The sequence below is a fragment of the Triticum urartu genome, chromosome 5A (genome assembly GCF_056163025.1).
Source record: "Triticum urartu cultivar PI428250 chromosome 5A, HENAU_Tu73, whole genome shotgun sequence".
Lineage (NCBI taxonomy): Eukaryota > Viridiplantae > Streptophyta > Magnoliopsida > Poales > Poaceae > Triticum > Triticum urartu.
Window position 1 is genome coordinate 240209356 of NC_141877.1, and position 26110 is coordinate 240235465.

Here is a 26110-nt window from a genome sequence, read left to right on the forward strand (position 1 = left end):
GCATAATCACTCTCATCTTTAATAGTATGGATAGCACCAATAGTATAGCAATTATCATCATCACAATGAGTAATAGGAGCAACATGATTTGGGAGAGATACCTTTTTACCTTTACTTCTCCGTCTTTTCTTTTTCTTCTTCACGTCATGTGTGGGTTTAATCCTCTTTTTGGAGCTCCTTATTAATGAGATTGGTTGAATATAAGGATCCTCCTCGTTACCTGATTCATCATAAGAAATAACAGGAGGATATTGGGAAGTCTCTTACCTTTCATTAGTATTCTCTTCATCTTCTAATTGTTTTCTTGACTTTATGTAATAGGAAATATAAGGATTCTCAATGCAATTCACTGCACAATACATATAAACTTCCTCTAGATCAAAATCAAGAAATTTATAAAGGGCAAATTCTGGAATATCCTTAGTTATACATTTCATTTCTTCATAACCCAGAAGCAAACTAAGTTCATTATGATGTGCAAGGGTAATCAAGTCATCACAATTTTTGGACACGATTCGATCATGAAACAATTTGCATTGGATATTTAAATGATCACGTTCATTGCAAAGTTCACAAGGATGGCAAAGAAATTTTAAATCTTCAGCACAAGCATCTAGCCTTTCTTGCAACCATTTAGTTTCTAAATACTTATGCCTCTTGCAAAATCTATCTTCCCTATTTGGTGTGTACTTGCAAACTGTATGCACTCAACAAAAAATGGCATGCTTATAAGAGACATTTTCATCATGACCAGTGCAATCATCATTAGTACCATGGATATCCAAGGAATTCATACTAACAACATTGCAATCATGATCATCATTCAAAGATTTAGTGCCAAACAATCTAATGCATTCTTCCTCTAGCAATTTGGCACAATTATCGGAATCCTTATTTTCATGAAAGAATTAAAAAGATGAAGCATATGAGGTACCCTCAATTCCATTTTTTTGTAATTTTCTTCTATAGACTAAACTAGTGATAAAACAAGAAACAAAAAGATCTGATAGCAAGATCTAAAGATATACCTTCAAGCACTAACCTCCCCGGCAACGGTGCCAGAAAAGAGCTTGATGTCTACTACACAACCTTCTTCTTGTAGACGTTGTTGGGCCTCCAAGTGCAGAGGTTTGTAGGACAGTAGCAAATTTCCCTCACGTGGATGACCTAAGGTTTATCAATCCGTGGGAGGCGTAGGATGAAGATGATCTCTCTCAAACAACCTTGCAACCAAATAACAAAGAGTCTCTTGTGTCCCCAACACACCCAATACAATGGTAAATTGTATAGGTGCACTAGTTCGGCGAAGAGATGGTGATACAAGTGCAATATGGATGGTAGATATAGGTTTTTGTAATCTGAAAAAATAAAAACAGCAAGGTAACTAATGATAAAAGTGAGCGTAAACGGTATTGCAATGCTAGGAAACAAGTCCTAGGGTTCATAATTTCACTAGTGCAAGTTCTCTCAACAATAATAACATAATTGGATCATATAACTATCCCTCAACATGCAACAAAGAGTCACTCCAAAGTCACTAATAGCGGAGAACAAACGAAGAGATTATCATAGGGTACGAAACCACCTCAAAGTTATCCTTTCTGATCGATCTATTCAAGAGTCCATAGTAAAATAACACAAAGCTATTCTTTCCGTTCAATCTATCCTAGAGTTCGTACTAGAATAACACCTTAAGACACAAATCAACCAAAACCCTAATGTCACCTAGATACTCCAATGTCACCTCGAGTATCCGTGGGTATGATTATACGATATGCATCACACAATCTCAGATTCATCTATTCAACCAACACAAAGAACTTCAAAGAGTGCCCCAAAGTTTCTACCGGAGAGTCGAGATGAAAACGTGTGCCAACCCCTATGCATAAGTTCACGAGGTCACGGAACTCGCAACTTGATCACCAAAACATACTTCAAGTGGATCACGTGATATCCCATTTTCACCACAGATAAGCACATGCAAGACATACATCAAGTGTTCTCAAATCCTTAAAGACTCAATCTGATAAGATAACTTCAAAGGGAAAACTCAATCCATCACAAGAGAGTAGAGGGGGAGAAACATCATTAGATCCAACTATAATAGCAAAGCTCGCAATACATCAAGATCATGCCAAATCAAGAACACGAGAGAGAGAGAGATCAAACACATAGCTACTGGTGCATACCCTCAGCCCCGAGGGTGAACCACTCGCTCCTCGTCATGTAGAGCGACGGGATGATGTAGATGGCCACCGGAGAGGGATTACCCCCCTCCGGCAGGGTGCCGGAACGGGTCTAGATTGGTTTTCGGTGGCTACGGAGGCTTGCGGCGGGGAACTCCCGATCTAGGTTATGTTCTGGAGGTTTCTGTATATATAAGAGCTTTTGGCGTCGAGAACGAGCCAGGGGGGTCTCCGGGCTGTCCAGGAGGTAGGGAGGTGCGCCTAGGGGGGATGGGCGCGCCCCCTACCCTCGTGGGCAGCCCGGGACTCTTCTGATGCGGAGCATCCTATGATCATCCCCATGTACACTACGACTTCTCCCCAAGCCCCTAGTGCCCATATGTTGAGACCTCAAGCATACGCCATTGGACACAAGGTGAACTCGCACCTCTCCGAATCTTCCCTTTCTGCATGTAAGACACGGATGCTACCTCAACCGCGGCCTTGTGCATACTCAGGTCCATCCGAGGAGATCATGGAGAGCCTACAGGCCAAGGCCAAGTGCGGGCGGGAGCGAGGGAAGGAGAGCCAGCTGCTACAGCCCGAGCGGTACTACCGCCCACACCAAGCGGTACTACCGCTGAAGGCCCGCAAGCGGTACTACCGCTGAACGCCCGCTCCACTGCCGCTCAGCATGACAAATTCCTGTGTTTGCACGACCCGGGCCCGGTACTACCGCCTGTCCAAGCGGCACTACCACTTAAGCGGTACTACCGCCCTGCCTGTGCGCAGAGAACGGGCCAACGGCCCATGTGTCCCCCCTCTCACTTACCCCTTCGTGGGCTTAGACTATATATACTCCCCCTCATCCTCCTAGTTAGGTTTAGCAAAGGATTAGGTCATATTTTGTGTGAGAGCTTTGCTCATCCACTTGGACACCTTCTCCTCGGAGATTTAAGCCTCCATTGGAGAAGATCCCCCAAGCGGATTCAAGACCCCTTTTAGGGAAGAACTCAAGACCTCCTCATGGAGAAGACCGGCTACCCTTGTATCGTCCTTAGTTATCTGTGGATCATGTATCTTCTCTTATGTATTCGAGGATCTAGCACATGTGTGACTTATTCGTGTTAGTTTAGTGACTCCTCTTGTGTTTCCCCTTGTGTTTTCTCTCCGTTCTTCCCCATGTTCTTCGTGTTCTTCGCGGGATTCGCTCCTTTCATGAAAGATCGGCCCCTAGGGTTCCTACCCTACATCATCTTGGTATCAGAGCCACGTTGATCACGATTTCGGAGCCTCCCCATTGTGTTTTCTAGCCTAATTTTGTTGTGTTCTTCCCCAAATTCGAAAATCCCCACCAAACATAGCCCCAAATTTTTGTTGTGATTTGTTGGTTTGTTGAAGTTTTCTTGGTTCTAATCCATAGATTTGCTTGGTTTCAAGTGGATCTAGCATCTCCCCAAGTTTCTCCACTTCCCATTCATGAAATCGCTCGAATTTTGACCTCGAAATCATCCTTTTCTGCCCCAAAATTCGCCTCGATACAGTGCTGCGAATTTTCCCGACATGAGCGGTACTACCTCCCCACCAAGAGGTACTACCGCTGAGCACCACAAGCGGTACTACCGCCTATACAAGCAGTACTTCCGCCCCTCCCAGTTTCAGCATTCTGAGTTTCACCATTTCGACCATAACGTTCACATCCGGAGTCTGATTTTTGCGTTCTTCAGCTCGTTAAGTAGCTATTGATAGCCCCCATCCATCTACATAGGTTACAACACCATTTGACTCCATAATTTTTTTGGAACTTTGGCATCTTTGCCTAGGGCTTCCACCACATCCTCCGCTACACCACCACCGACTTCCGCAACCTAACCAATTTTGTTCCCCATCGCATATGTGGTTGCTTGAGTAGTGATTCGAGTCTCCTAAGGTGTTTCGGCTACTTAGGGATGGTTGCTTCTTCATCAACCACCACCACCACTTCCGCATAGGCTTGCCCACCAAACATTTCCGCCACCCCAACTTATCCCAATTTTTGTTTGTGTTGTGAGTTGTGTCTCCTAAGGTGTTTCAGCTACTTAGGGACCGTGCTTCAAACTCCGACACCGTGTATAGTCCACCACCTTCCCTCCATTTCCGCATTGCTACTCCACAACCCATCATTTCATTTCCGCAATCCCATTGAGCTTCCGCAACCACCACCGCATCCCGCTACCACCATTTGACATTTGAGATTTTGAGTTCGCATTTTTTCCGTTTCCTAAGGTGTTTCAGCTACTTAGGGACGAGTCTCCATCATCTTGGTATCTCCATCAAGATCACTGCCACTCATCATCACCGTGGACAATAACCTCCATATCAACTTGGTATCATGGTATCCCTCCATTGTATATTCCCTTGCCATTGCTTTGATAACCCCTAGCCTACTTTGCGTTACTTGCCTATCGAGACTAGCCATTTGAGTATTGCCGGCAACGTTACTTGTGCACATTAGTGATCATCGAGCTACACCTCCCATTGCATACATACCATACCATAGGTATCATCTTGTTATCATATCATCTCGTGTGCCTCAAGTTTGTTCCCGCATATTGTGAAAAAGTGGCCATACAAAAAAATAGAAGAAAGCTTTTAAGCAAAGAAAAAGAGCGAACAAAGAGCTTGTAAGCAAGTGCCATAGCATCATACCACATTGTCATATATGATTATCTTGGATCATAACACCGGGAGCCATACATACATAGCATACTTGGGATAGAAAGTCCATACATTTTGTATCTTATAGGTTGTGCACAAGTGTCGTATCCGCCTTTTGAGAAATCATGCTAGTGTCTCTCTTGAGTTGTGCAACACGAGCGTTTTCCATGGATTCCACATTTTGTGCTCATCCTTGGTTGCACGACCCCATTTATCTATCCGTGTGTGTGTTTCCGTGTGCCACATATTGCTATTTGTCTACTTGTTTCACTTGCAAATTTGTGAATCTTTTTCAACATTATTGACTTTTGCTAAAATTTTACATCATTTTTTTGTGCCACTATCCTCACTGAGCTCCACCATAAGCCTTATTTGTGTAGGTGTGAGAAACCGACAAGAATTGGTACCAATTGTGCTATTTCCTTGTTCCACATTGGAGTGATCATTGATCCACCTTCAACTTCGGTCAATGTACATTTGGTATTCGTTATTCTCTTTCTCCCACTCATAATGGCTCGAGTCTTGTGATGGATAGGCAAGGCATTTCATCTTCGGTCTTCCACAACAATGACGGCGTGAACAACTACATCACCAAAGTGTCCATCTTCGATCTACAATGACAAATGCAAGGCGCACAATCAAGATTGCGAGAGCGCATCGAGAACCTCTCCATCGACATTCGCCACTCCGAAGCGAGGAAAAGGGACTACATCGACAACAAGCTTTCCACACAAAAGAAGGAGCAAGATGCAAGGATGGAGGAGATTCGGGCCTTGATCAAGTCTACTTCCCCTTCGTCATCTTCAAGGCGGCGGCAAGCACATCGATCCTCTTCGGAGTGCCCAAGCGATACAAGCACAAGTCGTCCACGTCCACATCTCCATGGCGACCACCATCATCTTCGTGATACACGTCGTCATGAAGGAAAAGTCACCTCCAAGCATCTTGTGCACGACGACGACGAACGACATCTACTACGAGCTCAAGTGCGACAACTCCAACATCATCATGACGATGCTCACCAAGCGCAAAACTACAAGTCCCAACAAGCCCTACTTCATGCCAAGGCCAAGCTTCGAGATAAAAAGAGAAGACCGCGAGATGAGCACCACCAAGACGGCGCTACGGCTACTACCACCACCACTTCGGCATCTTCGCCAAGTGCTATCAAGGCATCTTCGCCTTCGGACGTATGACATCTTCGCCTACTTCCTGTGAGTTCGCCTACATCGACATCTTGAACAACGAGGCGACCACCTATGAGCGAGGGCGACACTTCCATCTTCGGAAGCCCCTCAAGGAAGATGACCGAGCATGGTAAATTCCCTTCGATCATGGAGACGAGCTCCGAGGTGCCACGTCATATGGGCCTCCAACAACAAGACGGTGACAAGACGGTCGAGCTAGGGCCATCCCCTTCGACTACGGCGACGAGCATGAACCTCTTCAACAACATGAAGACGGCGCCCATATCGGACTCATTCTCCGAGTCAAGCTATGAGACTACACATGAGACCTTATCTTTAGTCTTAGAGGAGAGTGATGATGTGCCATCTTCGGCCTTCATCCACGGCTACGACTATGACATGATTGAGCATGGAGACATTTGCACCTACATCTCTCCGACACCCACATATGACGAGATGCCCAAATTCCCATGTGAGGAGAGACACCCCACCATGAGTGATATGAGTGACTCCACCATATGTGACATTGAGTGCATTTCCTATGAGAGGATGAGTGTGACCACCACTAGCCCCACACATGAGAGCATGCCACACATCCTATGTGAGGTTGAGAGCCATTTGCATGACTCCACCAACCATATGAGTGAGAGCATCATACCGGGAGTGAGTGAGCCACATCACTTAGTGAGTGAGGTAGTTGACATGGCACGTGAGGCCTCTATGATTCCTAACGACTTAACCTCTACTCCGAGTGTGTTTTCTTCTTTGGTTCTAGGTCTCCTACATGACGACACGCCCATCCTCGATGAGTCCATACCTCCAATGGAGACGACGATGGCCATGGTGGACGATGATGCACTCCCCACATGGTTCCATCAAGATGAAGATGACCACAACTTGGTCTTCGACACCTCACCTACAACACATGAGTGATGCTCCAAAGGTAACACATGTGATGGTGCTTATCTTGTCCCACTAGTGGACTATTTTACGAATGATTGCTTGCATGATGTTGACACATATTTTCCCATGCTTCATGCTAGTGCGACCTCCTCATGTCATGACTTACCTATTTATGATGAATATGATGACGAGCATGTCAAGTTGCCTAGTTGTGATGTTATGCTCCATAGGATATCATGTGAAGATTCTATTGGTCACATCATGTTTGACAATCCATTGAACTTGTCATATGCTATGAGTGAGATCTCCCATATTGCATCATTTCAATGTCAACATAGTAACTATGCATGCCCCATTAAAATAAACCCCATTTGCACTTATGGCATAGATGACGAGATGATGGTCATTGGCTTTTGTTTTTCATGTGATGATATTGCCATGCTTCCTTTACATGATTTGTGCAATTCATCTACTATACCATGCCATGATCACATTGTTCCAAATATGCTTTGTTTTAGATGTTGTCAATATTCTCCAAGAGATGTTTCCATTAATTCTCATGAGGAGACACCCATAGTTTCCTCATACATATTAGGAGATTTGGATGCATTCCATACTTGGCATGATTCCCATAATTGCTTGCACCATATGCATTCCACGCATAACAATGCTCTAGATATTTCCCATGACGCATTACACCATTTGAGTCTCCATTATGCTATACATCACAACAAACATATCATGATGGATGACATGTTTCTATATCACGCATCTCATTTATTTGAGCATTGTCTATTTTGTGCTAACCAACACTTGCACGTGAGCATCATGATGGATGATGTGTACATCTACCACGCACACACAATTTTCCCTTTGTCTTTGTTTTGTGTAGGTACTCACGTGTACTCGTCAACCTCTCAATCCCAAGAGTTGACGAAACGAGCTCTTGAGAGGATAGATGACTTGGGATCCCGTGAACTACCCTTCCCACCGTTCTCTTCGCGCAACGACTACACACATCTATTCTACTTGTCTCTCACACGGCTTTGTGCTATATATCACTTGTTACGTTATGCCCATTTTCCCGTGTTCACTTTGCATGCTATGCTTGTTTGTATGTCTTTGCCATGCAATTGTGACCCTTGCTTGCATCTACCCATGATTCACCATTATGCTATTCCTATGTGTATTTGCATGCTTGGTGGAGATCCTTGTTGTTATTGCCATGTTTATCATGTGCCTCATGCTATTGATGCTTGTTGTGTTGGGAGAGTCATGATGTCCCATTGCTATCACAAGCATGAAGGCAAGATATGAGCAAAATATTATTAATGTATTGGCGAGAGGCCAGCCTCTCGCCAATACATTAATAATATTTTGCTCATATCTTGCCTTCATGCTTGTGATATGTCTTGTGCATTATTCATGACTACCATTTGTACACATGACATACTTGACATGATTCCTTTTGGTACGTTGCATCTTCGCACTACTAGCTTGCTTGCCTTGATTCATAGGATTGCTTGCTTTGTCGCATCACCCATGTTCCATTATTACTTGCTTTCTTGGGTTGATGACATATATATTCATGGCTCTCACATGATACATCTTGTTCATTGTCGCTTGCCTCCAATTGTTGCATCTACAATTATTGATCTTGGAGGCTTGGACACTTTAATTGTGATGCATGCTTGTTTGATTGAGCCTATTGCATTTGGTTGTTCTCACATCATATGCCTCCATACTATTAAATGCTCCCTTGTCCTTTCTTATGATGAGCATGATGCATACACTTGTTGGGTATTTTACCACACGAATGCTAGGTTTTGCATTTCTGCTAACCTCATTTGTTTTTCCAAGTGTTTGTCATGTTCTTTCATTTTCAAGGATTCACAAGGTGATACCGTCATGAGACAATTTGGTCATGTGAAGGCATACACGATGTGCAACACCAACATTTGCAAGAATCTCCTAAAGGTGAACTCCTTCCCTTTGAGCCCTCCTCAATTACACATATTGGATGGGTCATTCTTTCATTGTTGTTTCATTCTCCTTGTCTACATGTTGCACCTATTGGATGGAGGACCGACATTGAAGATTGGCTCTATGGACCTTCGCATTGAGGAGCGCTCGGACTTATTGGATACACCTTCGAACCTCCACTCATGCCACGACATCGAGCATTGGTACACCAACACCTCCTTATTTGTTGATTGTGCTCACACATGTCATGCTCGATGGACATATCATACACATGAAAAATTTGCATGTTATGCATGGATTGACTCATGTTATGATTGCCTTGTTGCATCTTGTCTTTCTATGTCATCCATGATATATGAGCTTGTGCATTTCCTTAGCAAAATTGTTGTGATCTTTCTTGATGGCATATTCATACATCATGATCATATTGCCCATCATCAATTGCATGATCACATACACATCTTGATCATCCATTGCCATATTCATGCTATTGATAAACTATCTCTCTATGACATCATTTTACACCGTGGTTGCATTGATCATTTTCACAACACAATTGTGTGCACAATGAATGTTTTTGCTCCCATGAATGCTTTGCATACCTTTCTATATCTTTTGGATAAGCTTCATGCACCTTGTCATGATCAATCTTGTTGCAGGGACTCATTCTTACATGACGGACACCTTGTGTGCGCTAACCATTGTATTTCCAAGTGTCGTTTGTGTTTGCTCTTTTTGCATGTGTACCACTCCGGAGACACCTTGGAGTACTTGGATTGCGCCATGTCTCCCACTTCGTCCAACTACAAGTCCGTCAACGACAACCGTTTCCATGGTGATGAGGTTTTCGATCCGAGGTCGAATCTTTCCCAAGGGAGGGGAGATGATGCGGAGCATCCAATGATCATCCCCATGTACGCTATGAATTCTCCCCAATCCCCTAGTGCCCATATGTTGAGACCTCAAGCATACGCCATTGGACACAAGGTGAACTCTCTCCTTTACGAATCTTCCCTTCCGGCATGTAAGACATGGATGCTACCTCGAGCGTGGACCTTGTGCATACTCTGGTCCATCCGAGGAGATCATGGAGAGCCTACGGGCCAAGGCCAAGTGCGCGTGGGAGCGAGGGAAGGAGAGCCAGCTGCTACAGCCCGAGCGGTACTACCGCCCACACCAAGCGGTACTATCGCTGAAGGCCCGCAAGCGGTACTACCGCCGAATGCCCGCTCCACTGCCGCTCAGCCCGACAAATTCCTGCGTTTGCAGGACCCGGGCCCGGTACTACCGCCTGTCCAAGCGGTACTACCATCCGATGTCCGGTACTACCACCCTGCATGTGCGCAGAGAACGGGCCAACGGCCCATGTGTCCCCCCTCTCACTTACCCCTTTGTGGGCTTAGACTATATATACTCCCCCTCATCCTCCTAGTTAGGGTTAGCCAAGGATTAGCTCATATTTTGTGTGAGAGCTTTGCTCATCCACTTGGACACCTTCTCCTTGGAGATTCAAGCCTCCACCAGAGAAGATCCCCCAACCGGATTCAAGACCCCTTTTAGGGAAGAACTCAAGACCTCCTCACGGAGAAGACCGGCTACCCTTATATCGTCCTTAGTTGTCTGTGGATCGTGTATCTTCTCTTATGTATTCGAGGATCTAACACATGTGTGACTTATTCGTGTTGGTTTAGTGTCTCCTCTTGTGTTTCCCCTTGTGTTTTCTCTCCGTTCTTCCCCGTGTTCTTCGCGGGATTCGCTCCTTTCACGAAAGATCGGCCCCTAGGGTTACTACCCTACATAATCTTCTGTCCCAACTCTTTTACTCCATGGCCTTCCTCTAGTCCAAAAATAAGTTCCGTGAAGTTTCAGGTCAATTGAACTCCGTTTGGTTTTCCTTTTCTGCGATACTCAAAAACAAGGAAAAAACAAAAAATGGCACTGGGCTCTAGGTTAATAGGTTAGTCCCCAAAATCATATAAAATAGCATATAAATGCATATAAAACATCCAAGGTTGATAATATAATAGCATGGAACAATTAAAAATTATAGATATGTTGGAGACGTATCATATGCAAACGTGGAAAATTGCACATTTTCCACAAACAAGGTTGTGTTTCTTGGCTTTGTTGTTTCAGCAAAAGGTGTGGATGTCGACGAAGAGAATATCAAGGCTATTCGTGAGTGGATGCCTCCACAAAATGTGAGCCAAGTACGTAGCTTCCTCGGACTTGCAGGTTTCTACCGTCGGTTCGTTAAGGATTTCAGCACCATTGCTGCACCAATGAATGAGTTAACGAAGAAAGACACTCCATTCCAATGGGGTGATGCCCAAGACAAGTCCTTCCCAGAATTGAAGATGAGATTGACATCAGCCCGACTGCTTTCACTTCCTAATTTTGGTCAGACATTTGAGATTGAATGTGATGCAAGTGGTGTTGGCATTGGTGGAGTACTAATGCAAGAAGGTAAACCCATCGCCTATTTTAGTGAGAAGCTTAATGGTCCAACTCTTAATTATTCTGTCTATGATAAAGAATTGTATGCACTTGTTCGATCTTTGGAAACATGGCAGCATTACTTGTGGCCAAAAGAGTTTGTAATACATTCTGACCATGAATCTTTAAAACACCTAAAGGGTCAACTAAAACTGAACCGTAGACATGCAAAATGGAGTGAGTTCATAGAGTCTTTTCCTTATATGTCAAGTACAAGAAAGGGAAGGATAATGTTGTTGCCGACGCATTGTCTAGACGTCACATTTTACTTTCCCAACTTGATGTTAAAATCCTTGGTTTAGAAAGCATCAAAGAATTGTATGCTAACGACTCATACTTTTCTGAGCCATTTTCAAAGTGCAAAAAGTGGAAGGGATGGGATAAGTTTCACTTGCATGCTGGATTTCTATTTCAAGCTAACAAATTGTGCATTCCAGAATGTCCTGTTCGTTTGTTGCTCTTGCAGGAGGCTCACGCTGGTGGCCTCATGGGACATTTTGGAGCCAAGAAAACCGAAAGTGTGCTCGTTTATCACTTCTTTTGGCCGCGCATGAGACGTGACGTGGAATGCTACGTGATGAGATGCGAGATTTTTCACAAAGCTAAGTCCCGCTTGAATCCTCATGGTTTATATACTCCTCTATCTATTCCAAATACTCCGTGGGAAGATATTTTTATGGATTTTGTTCTTGGTTTACCACAGACTAAGAGGGGGAGCAACTCGGTGTTTGTGGTAGTTGATCGTTTTAGCAAAATGGCACATTTTATCCCTTGTCATAAGAGCGATGATGCTTCACACATTGCTGATCTATTTTTTAGGGAAGTTGTGCGACTACATGGAGTACCACGCACGATTGTGTCAGACCATGACACCAAATTTCTGAGCTACTTTTGGAAGACCTTGTGGGGAAAACTTGGCACCAAGCTCCTATTTTCCAAGACATGCCACCCACAAACTGATGGACAGACTGAAGTTGTCAACCGAACATTGTCCATGATGCTACGAGCAGTCCACAAGAAGAATTTGAAGATGTGGGAAGAGTGCCTACCTCATGTGGAGTTCGCGTATAACAGGGCGGTACATTCGACCACTAAATTTCACCCATTTGAACTTGTTTATGGATTCAAACCTGCTCCCATCGATCTTTTGCCTTTGCCACTGCAGGAACGAACCAGCCTTGATGCAAGTAAGCGTGCTGATTTCGTCAAGAAACTTCATGCCCAAGCAAAGGAGAACATTGAGAAAATGACTAAACAATATACGAAGCGGGTAAACAAGACCAGGAAGAAGCTGGTGTTCGAGCAAGGTGATTTGGTATGGGTACACCTTCGGAATGACCATTTTCCTGAGCAACGCAAGTGAAAATTACAGCCACGTGGTGATGGACCATTTGCGGTGCTCGAAAGGATCAATGACAATGCTTACAAGATCGATCTTCCAGAAGAATATGGTGTTAGCCCAACCTTCAATGTTTCCGATCTTTCCCCATACTTTGGGCCTTTAGAGTCGAGGACGACTCCTTCTCAAGAGGGGGAGGATGATGAGGACATCCCAACCATGGGAAACACCGATAATGCTCCATCTACGAAGGAAGCTACGTAAAGTAACGTAACCTTCCTAACCATAATTCTCTCCCCCCTGATTTTCAAGGGGTGGGCCCCTCAATCCTCTTACATCCAATCTTACTTGTCCATGTTGGCTATTACGTAAGGTACGTAACAATCTTTACATAAGTGTAGCATTGCCCTGGGCAACACACCACCAATCATCAATGGCCCAATCACAAGAAGCCGCGCAATGCAAATACATGATCAGGTGAATGCTGTGACGCCCTCGATTCAATCGTTCACTAATCATAGACGCAAATGTGTACGATCAAGATCAAGGACTCATGGGAAGATATCACAACACAACTCTAGACACAAATTAAAATAATACAAGCTTTATATTACAAGCCAGGGGCCTCGAGGGCTCGAATACATAAGCTCGAATACACAAGAGTCAGCGGAAGCAACAATATCTGAGTACAGACATAAGTTAGACAAGTGTGCCTTAAGAAGGATAGCACAAAGCAACAACGATCGAAAAGGCAAGGCCTCCTACCTGGGAGCCTCCTAACTACTCTTAGTCGTCTGCGGTCTTCACGTAGTAGTAGGCATCCTCCTGGTAGTAGTAGTCTTCAGTGGCATCGTCTGGCTCCTGGGATCCGTCATCTGGTCGCAACAACCGGGTATAGGGGAAATGGAGGTAGCAAAGCAACCGTGAGTACTCATCCAAAGTACTCGCAAGACTTACATCAAATCTAAACCAAGTATGCATCTGTATCAAAGGAGATGGGCTGTATCTATGGACTAAACTGCAGAATGCCAGAAGGGAAGGGGAAAGCCTAGCCTATCGAAGACTAGCATCTTCTGGAAACCACCATCTTGCAGCAATAGGAGGGACTAGAGTAGCATAAAGTAAAGTAGCAGTAATGTTATCAACCTCGGCCGGAGATCCTTTCTCGACTCCCTGCGAGAAAGCAATCCCAGAGCCATACTATCCAGTTATCATCACAATCCAATTCTCATCACCATGTCTCACCTCAAGTATCCAGTTCTAGTTGTATCGATCGGGATACAACTCCAAGTGTCCGTTACCATAGGACAGGCTATCGATAGATGTTTTCTTCCCTGCAGGGGTGCACCAACTTACCCACCACGCTCGATTAACTCCGGCCGGACACACTTTCCTGGGTCATGCCCGGCCTCGGCCAAACAATACACCGCAACCCGACCTAGGCTTAATAGAGAGGCCAGCATGCCGGACTAAACCTATGCCCCTAGGGGTCATGGGCCATCTCCCCGGGAACTCCTGCACGTTGCGAACGCGGCCGGTGAGCAGACCTAGCTACCTCCTTCAACAAGGTAGGTGCTTTCCAGTCCAACCCGGCGCGCGCCACTCAGTCGCTGACGTCTAATAAGCTTCGGCTGATGTATACAACGCAGAACGCCCATACTATGCCCACGTGATGGTTAGTGCTATCAGTCCAGAGGCCCCTCAGATCAAATATCCAAATCGTAGTGGATTAGGAACGCATGGTAACGAGCAGAGACTCACGATCGATGTGACCCCGTCTCCCCGTCTCGAGTACTTGCGACAAGGGCTAAGAATGCCCGGCCACGCCTCGTAAGTATCTCGCAGGCACCTCCCAGGTCAACCCGACTCCATATCACTCGCAATTAAGCTCGCGCGGGTACCCCTCAGGGTCGACCCGTCTTTAGTAACATGGCTCAGTGTAAAGTCATAGTAACCATAGTAACTGTGTGTCTAACACCAAGGGGAAAACCCGAGGAATCACCCCCGGTGAATCCCACTCGATATTATCATCAAGGTGAACGTAAGAGGATCCACCCTCGAGGTTCACACTTGAGGGGTTGCACGACAGAGCGGTAACGGAAGTGGTTAAGGAGGAAATCACCCTCGATGACCTCGATCGTATAGCTACACTACAGAGATCACATCAGGAGTGATGTATGAGGTTCACCCTCGGCACTCGATTGTAACTTTGTAGTGTCGTACAAATAGGGGGGTGATGTGCGGTGTCGGGGCCTGGACGTCGATCACGTTGATCGATTCATCGAACATAAAGCGAGGCAACTGGGACAAGGCGAGGGGGTCACTGATGGATCACTAACCAACCTATACTAAGCAGTTTATGATAAGCAGGTAAGGTATGAAAGCAGGTAACAACAACAGGCTATGCATCAGAGTAGGATCATACAGAAAGCAGTAGCAGTTCTAATGCAATCATGAGAGGGAATGAAATGGGCGATATCGGAATGCTCAAGGGGGGTTTGCTTGCCTGGTTGCTCAGACAAGAAGGAGGGGTCGTCGGTGACGTAGTCGATCACAGTGGCAGCATCGATCTCGGGGTCTACCGGAGAGAAGAGGGGGAAGAAACATTAAATACAGAGCAAACAATGCATCACAAGGCCTAACATGACGACGGGCAAAGCTAGGGTTACCCTAACGTAGTACTACACGTTGCAGACGGGGGGTAAACATCCAAGGATGAATTCCCGGCGTTAGGCGGATTCCGGACAGAGGAAAAGAGGGGGAAAGTTCCATGTTCAGCATGCTAGGGGCATGTGACAGATGAACGGACCGCGTATTCGAATTCGTTGGATTTTTCTGAGCAACTTTCATATAGAGAACATTTTCATCCGAGCTACGATTTAATTACTATGAATTTCTACATATTTTCTTATTTTCTGGAATTATTTTATTTACAGAAAAAGATATATGACGCCAGCATGATGTCATAGTGACATCAGCAGGTCAACACGGCTGACCAGGTCAAACCTGGCATGTGGGTCCAGTGGGACCCACATGTCAGCCTCTGTTGGCTTAACAGTGGATTAACTAATCTAGCAGGATCAATTAGGGGTGTGGGCCCCAGGTGTCAGTGAGTGTTTTAGGTTAAACTAATTACTTTTATTTATAAAACGTTATTAGACTAAAAAACAGAGGGGGACCACATGTCAGAGGCTGGGGCTGCCCAGTCAGCACGGTTGACTGGTCAAACCAGTCAACAGGGGGGTCAGCGGGTCCACTGGGGGCCACGGGTCAGTGACCTAGGTGGTGGCCTGGGGGTGGCCCACACGGCGCCAACTCAGCGGAGTTGCTGGAGTAGCTCCGGTGAGCTCGTGCGCGGCGGCGGAACGCCGACGAGGTCAGAAAACGCCTACGGGTCACCATTTCGTGTGCCTTACTTGCGTTCGAAAGCTAGGAGGGAGCCGCGTCGAGTGGTGGTGCTAGACTACGCCGGGGAGGTCGGAAACGTCACCGGCATCGAGCTTGGCGGCAGTGGCTTTCGGGCGTGCGTGGAAATAGCGCTAGGAGGAACGGGGAGGCGCACTAGTGGTGGCGTTGGACTCGCACGAGCTCCCGGAGCTCGATGCAAGGCTCAGCCGCGCGTTACAGTGGCGAAGGCCACGACGGCGAGCCCGTCGGCGGCAATGCGTGCGGGTGCTAGCGGAGCAGCAGCTACGGCGCGTTCGCAGGCTGAAAGGAGGGGAGCAGGAGGCGGAGGAGCTCACCTAGCGGCACGCACGGCGGCCCTTGACGGCTTAGGAGCAGCAGGGGTGTTGGTGGAGCAACGATGATGTCGCGGTGGCCGAAGATGGGGACGAGGACGAACGGCGGCTGCGGTGCCTCCCAGCTCCAGCTGAGGCCACCAGTCGACGTAGTCGACCCCGGCGGAGCTCACCGACAGGGTCAGCGGGCGCGGGGCCGCCGGTGGCCGCGACAACGACGGAGGGCGGCGGCGACTACGCTCGGGCCGCGGATCTGGAGGAGAGGAGGGGCGAAGCGAGTGCGTGGGCGAGAGAGAGAAGGGCAAGTGGGCGAGTGGGAGGCGAGGGGGCCGAGGCGTTGGGGCGGCCTTATCCCCTCCCGTCGACGGCGAGGTGGTCCGGTGGCGACGCGCCGGCGCGCGCCCTCGGTCGGTTGAGTAGGGTGAGGGGAGAGTGACGACCCAGGGGGTGTGGGCCGGCCTGTTGGGCTAGCTGGCCCGGGTGGGCTGAAGCCTGAGTGAGACAGAGGGCCTCTCTCTCTCCCCTCTACTTCCCCTTTTCTTTTTCTTTTTTTATTCTGCCTTTATTTATTAACAGAGAGAGAAAGGGAATTATTTGGTCAACTGTTTCACTTAAGAGAAATTTGGGATGTGTCCCATTAAATCCCTGGTGATTATAGACAGTGCCACAAATATTTTGGAGACCAGAAGAATTCATTTGCTATTTTTCATAAATAGGATAGCATTTAAAAATGTTGAATTGGTGCTGTTATGATTGCTAATGCTCATCTTTGCACAAAAGTAATGTTGTGTTCCTTCACAAATAATTGTTATGGAATTTTTGACAAATGATGAACATTTTTCCAGCGACTTTTGAGCAACTTCAAACTTCACTTGAATTTGAATTGACTGGAATTTCAAATGGGATATTGATCAAAGGTGATGAAGCACTGTTTGGAAAAAGATTAGTTTGATCACAGACGGTTACTGTAGCATGACACTGGGGGTGTTACAAATCTCTTCCACTACAAGAAATCTCGTCCCAAGATTTATGTGCGGAAGTAAAAAGTAAGTTCGGGAGAACTGACCCTTATAGGGTTAATTATCTGGTGAACAATTCAAAGAATGTGGCAGAAGTATCTCTCGAGTTGAAACTTAATAAGACCTCGAGAGCATGTATGAAGGTACAACAGGAAGGATCAAACGGATAGACAAATGATTGATACCCGAATAGAGTGTGAGAAAGGGGTTTAGAGCATCGGGAATAGATCATCTCTCGGACGGTGGCTCATGACAACACACAAAGCCAAGAGCAAATGATACTTCAGAATAAAGGATATACAGGAGAGTCAGGTTCCGATCCTGTGGAACTGTGGGTTATGGGCCCACCATGTGGGTTAAAAGTAGGGGGAGCAGTGACATTTTGCATGGTCATGATAGCAAGGCATGTCAGAGGGTAGCCTGTCAGTTATGTCGGCAACAACGTCGGTACCAAGGGCGAGGGACGAAGTGAACCATTATCCTGCTCGTTGAACGAGGCGGGCCATTAGGCAATGTTCTCGTCCATCGGTAGTTACCGGATTGCCAACAGCAATAATATCAGGGTCTTTACTGACAGAGTTGTACATTGAGGTGCTTACCTAAGCAAGAAAGTATCCCTGCTGAGATAAGTTAGTTTACCGGAAAGGTTAAACAAAAGAATGGAAAGGAAAATATGATTAGCATAATAATCAGAATAATGGAAAGGAAAATGTGTTCAACACAATTATCAGGAGTATATCCTTCCCAAGGACAAGCAGAGGATGATATCCATGGCAGGATAGTAAGTAGATAACCAATTAGGTAAAGGGAAAGAAACTTCATGACGTCACCCATACAACGGTGTTTGGATAATTGATCAAGAAACATTCAACATTGCGCTTCCAATGTTCTTGTTGATGAACGAAGTACTACAGTCGTGCTTCGAGATAGCATTGGCATGGCCATCAGGTAAAGGTCGGGCCTTGGGAATACGAAGGATCCATCAAGAATTTCTAGAACACCTCATGCAATTTTATCAGGAAAAAGATGAGGATGTGGCCGATGGGTTCAGCAGCAAACAGGTCAAAAGGATGTAACGCCAAAATGATATGAACAAAATTGTGTTGGGGGGGAAGGCAAGAATGTTGTCGAGCCCAATCATCGATGGGCACGGATGGTATTTCTCATCATGAATTCGATTGATACCCTAGAGGAGCATCAGAATGTTGATGATGATCACGACACATTTGTCGAGAGATTTCATGAAGATGTAATCGATCGACGATGACATCAAGTCAACGGAATGATGAAGCGAAAGCTTATTAGAACCATGGGTATGACACATACTCGAAATCAAGCTTGCTATTCAAGGCAAAATGATATGACGAGGAAGCTCGACGTAGGCTTAGCTCATCATCGAAAAATGTGCTCTGGGAAGAAAGACCGGGTAGCACAGTTAAATTTTTAGCACGATAATGATATAGCCGATCAGGGTATGAATGACTTGAAGGACTATTAAACTCGTAAGAAACAAAAATTACTTCGAGTTATAGAATTAGAGTGTGGAATCGATTCACTTATCGGCGTTCTTGAGTGACTAACAACTCAGAATCCATGAAGTGACAAAGAAAGGGTAAGGTAGTACTTCATCAAAAATTCATAAGATGTGGAGCAATGGCATGATATCCTCGAGATACCATGGGTAATACTCGAAGGTAGATCATAACAGAGGTCGGGCAGACGCATTGATCTGTAGAAGTCAGGTGTTTTAACTTGTCCGAGAAATGGGATTAAAGAAGAACAATCATGGTCGGATCCATGGTTGTAAAGGATCAATTCACAGATACCAGATGATAGTTATCAAGGAAATAGTTATTATTACAAGAAGCTTCCATGATAGGATCTACATCATGTCCATGGGCATGAACACAAAGTTCAAGGCCGACTCCCACTTCTTCAATGCCTAACCTTCCATTAACTTCTTGTTTTCGATGAAGCCATAGTGTTGAAATTATATCTGGCAAAACACCAGAAGAGTAAGACTCGTTAAAACTCTCAATTTCAAACGGATTAAGGGAGGCATAGGTTCAACCCATCGGGGCACCTTAGGAACATATATCATAAATTTTAAGACTAAATAACACAAGCTCGGTAGTAGAGCATGCTAGAGAAAGCGGAGGATACAATTTACTAAAAGCATTATGTATCCGAGGAAAGGCTCACAAGCTTATTGAATATGAAGGACGTTATCGGATAAAATCCAAAAAAAGGGGTCTGGTGGTCCACAAGGGATCTGATGTGAGCATCAATATTCAACCAAAGGAAGAAAGAATGCAAGGAGATCAGATTATAGAAACAACTGACTAACTCAAAGCTCAATTGCAAGAGGGATGATGAATTCCACGACAAGGGATCAGAAGCAATGCTCTGATTAGAGATAGATAGGTAGAATAGCCTTAGGGGGTACAATCGATGGCGATTTGATTGATCGAGATTCAGCACATGTTAAATTGACGTCTGAGCCGGAAGGATGAATTCTAGGATCTGATTGAGGATTGCGAGCATTCGCAACATATTGTATCAACGGACTCAAAATGATAATGACAAAGGCTGACAATAAGATTACTAGACTTATGGTATTGACCATAATGCAAGCAAGCAAGAAAATCAAGAACAATAGGTTGTTGAGGATTTTCACAAGAACGAATGGTATTACGAAGACTTTTGTGAAGTACATGAGTCAACTGAGGATGAGGGATACTCGATAGGTGCACAAGGTTATCCGTAGGGGTATTCAGATGACAAGGAACTGCAAGGCAGTAAGCTCAAAGGATTCTCGGAAAAAAGGAGAGCAGTTCAGGGCATCTTGTAATAACAAGAGCAACAAGGAATGATTGTATGAATGACAAGTGTATATAGTTATCCATAAGGATATATCGGTGGTAGGGAGCTGCAAAGAAGTGGGCACAGGGTCTCGGGACTCATCGAGGAGTACCTTCAGTGTCTTCTGATGAAACAGTCGGTCATCTGTGGTGAAGGGGCTCTCCGGGATGAAGTGGTTACCAGAACCTAATGTCAAGTTAGTAAAAATTTAACCCAAAAGGAAGAGAGATCAGAGTCCTAGAGTATAGAAGAGGAGTAAAAGATCCTAATACCTCCCAATGGCGACGTGGGGCCGTAAGCCACACAGCCATGTTAGTAAAACATTTTTCACTGACTAGACTCAACTTCAGCCAAGGAGTTTGTAAGGGGATTCCTACAGGCAGTCGGCTCTGATACCAACTTGTGACGCCCTAGATTCAATCGTACACTAATCATACTCGCAAATGTGTACGATCAAGATCAAGGACTCATGGGAAGATATCACAACACAACTCTAGACACAAATTAAAATAATACAAGCTTTATATTACAAGCCAGGGGCCTCGAGGGCTCGAATACATAAGCTCAAATACACAAGAGTCAGCGGAAGCAACAATATCTGAGTACAGACATAAGTTAGACAAGTGTGCCTTAAGACGGCTAGCACAAAAGCAACAATGATCAAAAAGGCAAGGCCTCCTGCCTGGGAGCCTCCTAACTACTCCTAGTCGTCTGTGGTCTTCACGTAGTAGTAGGCATCCTCCTGGTAGTAGTAGTCTTCAGTGGCGTCATCTAGCTCCTGGGATCCGTCATCTGGTCGCAACAACCGGGTATAGTGGAAAAGGAGGTAGCAAAGCAACCATGAGTACTCATCCAAAGTACTCGCAAGACTTACATCAAATCTAAACCAAGTATGCATCTGTATGAAAGGAGATGGGCTGTATCTGTGGACTAAACTCCAGAATGCTAGAAGGGAAGGGGAAAGCCTAGCATATCGAAGACTAGCATCTTCTGGAAACCACCATCTTGCAGCAACAGGAGGGAGTAGAGTAGCATAAAGTAAAGTAGCAATAATGTTATCAACCTCGGTCGGAGATCCTTTCTCGACTCCCTGCGAGAAAGCAATCCCAGAGCCATACTATCCAGTTATCATCACAATCCAATTCTCATCACCATGTCTCACCTCAAGTATCCAGTTCTAGTTGTATCGATCGGGATACAACTCCAAGTGTCTGTTACCGTAGGACAGGCTATCGATAGATGTTTTCTTCCCTGCAGGGGTGCACCAACTTACCCACCACGCTCGATTAACTCCGGCCGGACACACTTTCCTGGGTCATGCCCAGCCTCGGCCAAACAATATGCCGCAACCCGACCTAGGCTTAATAGAGAGGCCAGCACACCGAACTAAACCTATGCCCCCAGGGGTCATGGGCATCTCCCCGGGAACTCCTGCACGTTGCGAACACGGCCGGTGAGCAGACCTAGCTACCTCCTTCAACAAGGTAGGTGCTTTCCAGTCCAACCCGGCGCACGCCGCTCAGTCGCTGATGTCTAATAAGCTTCGGCTGATGTATACGACGCAGAACGCCCATACTATGCCCACGTGATGGTTAGTGCTATCAGGCCAGAGGCCCCTCGGAACAAATATCCAAATCGTAGTGGATTAGGAACGCGTGGTAATGAGCAGAGACTCACGATCGATGTGACCCCGTCGCCCCGTCTTGAGTACTTGCGACAAGGGCTAAAAATGCCCGGCCACGCCTCATAAGTATCTCGCAGGCACCTCCCAGGTCAACCCGACTCCACATCACTCGCAATTAAGCTCGCGCGGGTACCCCTGAGGGTCGACCCGTCTTTAGTAACATGGCTCAGTGTAAAGTCATAGTAACCATAGTAACTGTGTGTCTAACACCAAGGGGAAAACCCAAGGAATCACCCCCGGTGAATCCCACTCGATGTTATCATCAAGGTGAACGTAAGAGGATCCACCCTCGAGGTTCACACTTGAGGGGTTGCACGACAGAGCGGTAATGGAAGTGGTTAAGGAGGAAATCACCCTCGATGACCTCGACTATATAGCTACACTACAGAGATCTCATCAGGAGTGATGTATGAGGTTCACCCTCGGCACTCGATTGTAACTCTATAGTGTCGTACAACTAGGGGGGTGATGTGCGGTGTCGGGGCCTGGACGTTGATCACGTTGATCGAGTCATCGAACATAAAGCGAGGCAACTAGGACAAGGCGGGGGGGGGTCACTGATGGATCACTAACAAACCTATACTAAGCAGTTTATGATAAGCAGGTAAGGTATGAAAGCAGGTAACAACAACAGGCTATGCATCAGAGTAGGATCATACAGAAAGCAATAGCAGTTCTTATGCAATCATGAGAGGGAAAGAAATGGGCGATATCGGAATGCTCAAGGGGGGTTTGCTTGCCTAGTTGCTCAGACAAGAAGGAGGGGTCGTCGGTGACGTAGTCGATCACAGTGGCAGCATCGGTCTCGGGGTCTACCGGAGAGAAGAGGGGGAAGAAACAGTAAATACAGAGCAAACAATGCATCACAAGGCATAACATGATGACGGGCAGAGCTAGGGTTACCCTAACGTAGTACTACACGTTGCAGACGGGGGGTAAACATCCGAGGATGAATTCCCGGCGTTAGGCGGATTCCGGACAGAGGAAAAGAGGGGGAAAGTTCCATGTTCAGCATGCTAGGGGCAGGTGACAGATGAACGGACCACGTATTCAGATTTGTTGGATTTTTCTGAGCAACTTTCATATAGAAAACATTTTCATCCGAGCTACGGTTTAATTACTATGAATTTCTACAGATTTTCTTATTTTCTGGAATTATTTTATTTACAGAAAAAGATATATGACGCCAGCATGATGTCATAGTGACATCAGCAGGTCAACACGGCTGACCAGGTCAAACCTGACATGTGGGTCCAGTGGGACCCTCATGTCAGCCTCTGTTGGCTTAACAGTGGATTAACTAATCTAGCAGGATCAATTAGGGGTGTGGGCCCCAGGTGTCAGTGAGTGTTTTAGGTTAAACTAATTACTTTTATTTATAAAACGTTATTAGACTAAAAAATAGAGGGGGACCACATGTCAGAGGCTGGGGCTGCCCAGTCAGCACGGTTGACTGGTCAAACCAGTCAACAGGGGGGTCAGCGGGTCCACTGGGGGCCACGGGTCAGTGACCTAGGTGGTGGCCTGGGGGTGGCCCACACGGCGCCAACTCAGCGGAGTTGCTGGAGTAGCTCCGGTGAGCTCGTGCGCGGCGGCGGAACGCTGACGAGGTCAGAAAACGCCTACGGGTCACCATTTCGCGTGCCTTACTTGCGTTCGAAAGCTAGGAGGGAGCCGCGTCGAGTGGTGGTGCTAGACTACGCCGGGGAGGTCGGAAACGTCACCGGCATCGAGCTTGGCGGCGGTGGCTTTCGGGCGTGCATGGAAATAGCGCTAGGAGGAACGGGGAGGCGCACTAGTGGTGGCGTTGGACTCGCACGAGCTCCCGGAGCTTGATGCGAGGCTCAGCCGCGCGTTACAGTGGAAAAGGCCACGACGGCGAGCCCGTCGGCAGCGATGCGTGCGGGTGCTAGCGGAGCAGCTGCTATGGCGCGTTCGCAGGCTGAAAGGAGGGGAGCAGGAGGCGGAGGAGCTCACCTAGCGGCACGCACGGCGGCCCTTGACGGCTTAGGAGCAGCAGGGGTGTTGGTGGAGCAATGGCGACGTCGCGGTGGCCGGAGATGGGGACGAGGACGAACGGCGGCTGCGGTGCCTCCCAGCTCCAACTGAGGCCACCAGTCAACGTAGTCGACCCTGACGGAGCTCACCGACAGGGTCAGCGGGTGCGGGGCCGCCGGTGGCCGCAACAACGACGGAGGGCGGCGGCGACTGCGCTCGGGCTGCGGATCTGGAGGAGAGGAGGGGCGAAGCGAGCGCGTGGGCGAGAGAGAGAGAAGGGCAAGTGGGCGAGTGGGAGGCGAGGGGGCAGAGGCGTCAGGGCGGCCTTATCCCCTCCCGTTGACGGTGAGGTGGTCCGGTGGCGACGCGCGGGCGCGCGCCCTTTGTCGGTTGAGCAGGGTGAGGGGAGAGCGACGACCCAGGGGGTGTGGGCCGGCCTGTTGTGCCAGCTGGTCCGGGTGGGCCGAAGCCTGAGTGAGATAGTGGGCCTCTCTCTCTCCCCTCTACTTCCCCTTTTCTTTTTTATTTTTTTATTTTGCCTTTATTTATTAACAGAGAGAGAAAGGGAATTATTTGGTCAACTGTTTCACTTAAGAAAAATTTGGGATGTGTCCCATTAAATCCCTGGTGATTATAGACAGTGCCACAAATATTTTGGAGACCAGAAGAATTCATTTACTATTTTTCATAAATAGGATAGCATTTAAAAATGCTGAATTGGTGCGGTTATGATTGCTAATGCTCATCTTTGCAGAAAAGTAATGTTGTGTTCCTTAACAAATAATTGTTATGGAATTTTTGACAAATGATGAACATTTTTCTAGCGACTTTTGAGCAACTTCAAACTTCACTTGAATTTGAATTGACTGGAATTTCAAATGGGATATTGATCAAAGGTGATGAAGCACTGTTTGGAAAAAGATTAGTTTGATCACAGAGGGTTACTGTAGCATGACACTGGGGGTGTTACAAATGCTAACTTAAATATATCATTTGACCTTGAAAACATGGTTGTGCCTTCACCTCCTTTGTTGTTGGTTGAAGTGAGGTGCGATATCGAAGAAGGCCAAACACATTTCAGTCCATGCAAAACAATGTTTTATGGCAAAGGAACAAAGTTAGGAATTCATGAAGAATGTCTGCTGAAGAAACATTGTTCTGATTCTGATGAAACAATGTTTTGTATGAGTTTGCATATTCCAACTTGCGAAAGGTTCCCAGAACACCAGTTTGCTGCTGAAGGAAACATTGTTCGACTCTAATGAACAATGTTTGGTCGGGAACTGCCAACCACCTCCAATGAGAGTATTCCAGAAGCTACCTCATTAAGTCTTGAAGCCATTTAGTGAAACAAAGTTGGTTCCCTTTCACACCTAAGCTGGTTCCAGAAGCTAGTTCTCTTTCACACATACCCAGGGGTTGTCCCGATTATAAATAGGCTAGCTCTTCCCTTCGTTGGGGACTTTTGCCATTTCTATCAAAGACCAAAGACATAGACTCCTCCTGAGATTGGAGAGCTCTTATTACCCTTATTCTCATGATTCCTTGAGAAATTGCTCCTAATTCGTGCTCCATTACTAGATCGTGTTGTCTGGGTTAGAGTTCGTGGTTTCCCTTGTGGATTGCACCTATCCCGTGATCCACAACTTGAGCGTGGTTGTGTGGGGTAGTATTGCGGGTTGTGGATCGGCAAATGTTCGGATTGCAAGCTTCGGTGAGCCTCCTCCTCGTCGGGTCATAATCTCTTATTTTCCATTTTCCGGCTACTTGCAGCTAGTTATCCCCATACGTTTATCGATCCTACGCCGTGAAGATCGGACCTCCCCTTGAACACCCTCTTCTCCAAAGATGGTGTCGCATCACGACTGAAGCCAAACATAGTTGTGAAGCCTTTCAGTCTAAACCCAATGGCAAGTGGCAAATCTGCAAAGAAGGGTGGCAGACAATGCTGTGATAACACTGCATTGGACCTGCCTCCCGATCTCTATGAAATGTACAAGTCGGATCCAGATGAATCCTATACACAACACAAGTCTA